Source organism: Macaca mulatta, chromosome 1 (assembly GCF_049350105.2).
Source record: "Macaca mulatta isolate MMU2019108-1 chromosome 1, T2T-MMU8v2.0, whole genome shotgun sequence".
Lineage (NCBI taxonomy): Eukaryota > Metazoa > Chordata > Mammalia > Primates > Cercopithecidae > Macaca > Macaca mulatta.
In genome coordinates this window covers 177729690-177734712 of record NC_133406.1, presented here as the reverse complement: position 1 = coordinate 177734712, position 5023 = coordinate 177729690, and positions in this window count along the sequence as shown.

The window sequence follows — 5023 nt, the reverse complement described above, 5'->3', positions numbered from 1 at the left end:
TTATTATTATTATACTTTAAGTTCTAGGGTACATGTGCATAACGTGCAGGTTTGTTACATATGTATACTTGTGCCATGTTGGTGTGCTACTCCCATCAACTCGTCAGCACCCATCAACTCGTCATTTACATCAGGTATAACTCCCAATGCAATCCCTCCCCCCTCCCCCCTCCACATAATAGGCCCCTGTGTGATGTTCCCCTTCCCAAGTCCAAGTGATCTCATTGTTCAGTTCCCACCTATGAGTGAGAACATGCGGTGTTTGGTTTTCTGTTCTTGTGATAGTTTGCTGAGAATGATGGTTTCCAGCTGCATCCGTGTCCCTACAAAGGACACAAACTCATCCTTTTTTATGGCTGCATAGTATTCCATGGTGTATATGTGCCACATTTTCTTAATCCAGTCTGTCACTGACATTTGGGTTGATTCCAAGTCTTTGCTATTCAAAAGCTAGCAGAAGGCAAGAAATAACTAAGATTAGAGCAGAACTGAAGGAGATAGAGACACAAAAAACCCTCCAAAAAATCAATGAATCCAGGAGCTGGTTTTTTGAAAAGATCAACAAAATTGATAGACCACTAGCAAGACTAATAAAGAAGAAAAGAGAGAAGAATCAAATAGATGCAATAAAAAGTGATAAAGGGGATATCACCACCAACCCCACAGAAATACAAACTACCATCAGAGAATACTATAAACACCTCTATGCAAATAAACTAGAAAATCTAGAAGAAATGGGTAATTTCCTGGACACTTACACTCTCCCAAGACTAAACCAGGAAGAAGTTGAATCCCTGAATAGACCAATAGCAGGCTCTGAAATTGAGGCAATAATTAATAGCCTACCAACCAAAAAAAGTCCATGCCTTTTCTTAACTACTTCACTTGAAGGGAAGTTTAAATAATCTTGTCTGTATATAGGACACGATATAAATTGTGGGTTGGGAAGGAGAAAGTAGTATGCATAGGGTTGTAGCCCATCATTGATAAGTATTATCTGTCTTCTGTTGTTTGTGATATTTAATTACACAATGCTCTTTCCTTACTTTTCCTTCCTTTCTTCCTTCCTTCCTTCCTTCCTGTTTCCGATTAAATAGTTCCCATAATTGTCACTGAATGAAAGTCAACAAGGACACTATTGGCATTTAGGGATGGGCAGATCTTTATTGTGCAGATTTCCTGCACATCGGATGATGTCCGTTAGCCTTGGCACCCCCATAAACATCATGATAACCAAAAACACTTCTATTAACTCCCTTTGTGATCTGGTTGATTTTCATAAACCAGGAGGCAAAAGGAGGAAAGGATCTTTTTGGAAGCAAGTTGCCAAGGTTTTTGTTTAAAGAGCTGAGAATCAAATGGAATAGAATTAATCTGGTAGAAGGTGGGAAAGGTGCCCAATTTCCCTTGCCTGCTTCAACCCTATAGGGTGGAAAAAGGAAATACGTTTCCAGATGTCCTTGTACCTAGTGTTGATCATAGACAGAATCTAGGCAGGGATTTATAAGTGGAAGTCTGCTGAGGGCCCTGGGAAGGAGTTGACTTTTCTTGATTAAAAAAAAGATAGAAATGGCACATCCTTTTCCTCTCCCTTCTGCCTTGAATATAAATGTGATATTAGGAGCTACAGCAATTATATTACAACCATAAGCAAAAACCTGTTTGAAGCAATGTCAGCAACCACCTACCTTCAGACTTCTTAGGGTGTGAGAAAAATAGTCTTGCAAGCCTTATTGTAAGTACCATCTGAAAGCGTTTCTGATACAGCACTATGTAAAATGATATTTGTAAAGTTTACTTGATAATAAAGAAATATCTTTATAATTAATATTGGTGAAAAAGCAGGATGCATATGAGTCTGTAGGGGTATTTCCACTATATAATCCTTCCTTAAATGCTACAATAACTTATTCACATGCAAAAAGGTACTCACAGAAATTATTGCAAATTGTTAAGAGTGGGTTTCTTTTTTTTTTTCCTGAATGTCTAAGGCTTATTTTTGTTACATTTTTCTAGTCTCTTTTTTCCAAATTTGCTTTCATAAGTCTATTACTTTTAAACAAAAGAACAATGTGTGTACATAATACACACACAGACACAAACGTGTGTATAGTTGGAGCTAATGCAGCCTCTGGGTGCAGTAGTGGAAGGAGAATGTCTAGATCCTAAGAGGCAATCCTCTCACTCTGCTGAGCTCCCTTGGGTGTGAGCGCAGGGCTGTTGAGGGGTCTACAACTCAACATGATGAGAGTACAGGAGCACTGTGATCATTCATCTTGTGATAATTAAATTGTGAAGCAGAGAAGCACAAGAACTATCTTTGAATATGTGCAGGACTCTTACGTGGAAATGGATATTAGTTCTTCCCATCCTTCATTCATTCACACCAAGTATTGACAGGGGCCATATGACAGGTAATGGGTGAGCCCACTATTAGCCCCAAGCAGCCATGATTCCCTGCCTTCATAGAATGGGCAGTTTATGAATGGAAATAATAATTTATCACATAATTACAAAACTATACCACTTTCAGTAATGATAAAACCTATGAAGAAAGTAGAGGGAGCTGTGAGAGGCAGAAACCTAATCTAGTTTGGGGATTTAGTGTAAGATTTCCCTGAAGAAGCCTTGTTTGAGCTGAGGTCTGAAGAGCGAATTAGAAAAAGCAGACAAGAAGAGAGTTTCAAACAAAGGCATTATGCAAAGGCCCTGGGGCCGGTGGGAAAGTTGCCTACCTGAGCAGAAAGAGGCCTGGGGCCTCTGCAGCACAGAGCATGAGGGTTTGAGTGGTCTGAGATGAGGCTGGTGAGGCAGGCAGAGGCCAGATCATACAGAATAAGGGTTCTCAGCCTTAGGCTCCCTAAGAATCATGGGTCATCATGATGGGTTGTAATCGGAGGGGAGGTATTACTCAGATGGTGAAAAATTCCCTTTGGTTGTACTGGATGTGCAAGTGGGCGGGGGTGAATAGAAAAACCTTGGTTCTTCATCACTCTGGAAGGGACTAGAGTCCATGGAAGGGAGTGACAAGAAGAAAGATTTTGGCTAAATATGAGAAAAAACTTTCTAATGATGAGATAAATAAGAACTATCACAGATTCAGCCATGAGTAATTGGGAGACACTTCTCACAACAATCTTAGAGGGTAGAGACTGGTGTCATGCCTCTTTACAGATTAGGGAATGAGGCTCAGAGAGGTCAAGTGACTTACCGAACATCACACAGGCAATGGGTGGTAGATCCAGTCCTGGAACAGAGTTCTGGGCACTGCCAAAGTCCTTTCTTCATCGCTCGGCAACAATGCCTCCCTCCACCAAAAAAAGACCTGCTCTCCCAAGTGGGAAGGCAAAAGCGGTGACCTCCTCCTTTAAGGGCTTCCTGCCCTGGGAGCTTTTGCATTTCCAAGAGTGACAGTGCTTGACCTGCTTCACCCGCACCTGGACATGGCTTGGACTCTGAGAAAAGGAGGCTTTTCTCCTTGTGTCCTTTCCCAGGGAGCTGCGGATGTCTCTATCTTCCTTCCTGCCTAAGATCCCCCCCCATCCCACAGAATCGTATTCTCCTTATAGCTTGGAGACCCTCTCTTTCCCACAGTCCTTGGAGAGAAGCCAGGGGCTAAAAGCCCCGCTCTGGAGCTTTCGGGAAGCCTCCCCAGAGGCTGCCTTGCCAGGGAGCTCTGCCTTCTGCTTTCTCTCAGGCCCTGGGGGAACGCGACTCCATTTCAGGGCTGAGGAGATGAAGAAGAGGAGGTTCGTGAAGGTTGACCTTCTGCAGACCTGAGCCTATGCCAGTATAAACTACCTGGATCAAAGGAGCAGCATCCTTTGCTATCGGATGCCATTGGTTCACAGGAGAAAAGTGAGAGATCAAGAAGTTATCAGGTGACTGGGTGCGGTGGTTCACTCCTATAATCCCAGCACTCTGGGAGGCCGAGGGGGGATGGATCACCTGAGGCCAGGAGTTCGAGACCAGCCTCGTCAACATGGTGAAACCTATCTCTACTGAAAATACAAAAATTAGCCGGGCATGGTGGTGCATGCCTGTAATCCCAGCTACTTGGGGGGCTAAAGCAGGAAAATCGCTCTAGCCCAGGAGGTGGAGGATGTAGTGATCCGAGATCATACCACTGCACTCCAGCCTGGGCAATAGAGCAAGACTCCGTCTCAGGAAAAAAAAAAAAAAAAAAAAAAAAAAGAAAAAGAAAAAAGAAAAGAAAAAGGAAGATAGAAATTAAAAAAAAGTTCTCAGGCACGGTTGACTTCCTTTCTGAAGTCACGGAGCAGCTGCCGCCCCGTAACAACCCCGAACATGATGAACATTTTGGGAGAAGGGGTAATTTTTAAATAAAGAAAAATGCTGCTTCTCTGCAAGAAAATGTGGCCACTAACTTCATTTGACAGGTGTGATAGACTGTGGTGGTTTTGGGGGGATACATGGTGTAAAGTAAAGCAAGAGAAGTAATAAGCATCTTGGCATTTATTCTTTATGTAGGAATATTTGTTCCTCAAAGTCAGACTACGTGGAATATTAGCATTTGAATAAATTATTCAACACCTTCTAGAGAAAGCAAGGGGAAAAATCTTTTCAGCATTATAACATGGCAATCTACAAGGTAGTAGAAAAAGAAGGCTGTCATTTTTTCTTCAATTACAAAAGGCAAATATTTATTATTTATAAGTATTCGCCTTGTATAGGCTTAAATGTTATTTATGAACCTGTTGCACAGTGATTTTCAATGTAACTCATTATTTTTAGCCTTAGGGTGTTGTAAAGGAGCACGGATATATTTAATGACACTCTGCTAGTCAGCGCAATTACACTGTAATCATTATGTAAAATGTGCTATTAATTAAACCAATTTCTAGTTAGAACATTCGCTTCTGCAGGGCTTAATCTTAATCTCCAGCAATCTTTCTCTCTGTTTTTCACCTATTAATTATATGATTACTCTTTAAGTTAGATGTGATATGTTTTTATTTTTAAGCTTAATACCATCAAATAGGAATATTTGGCAAATGAGTCT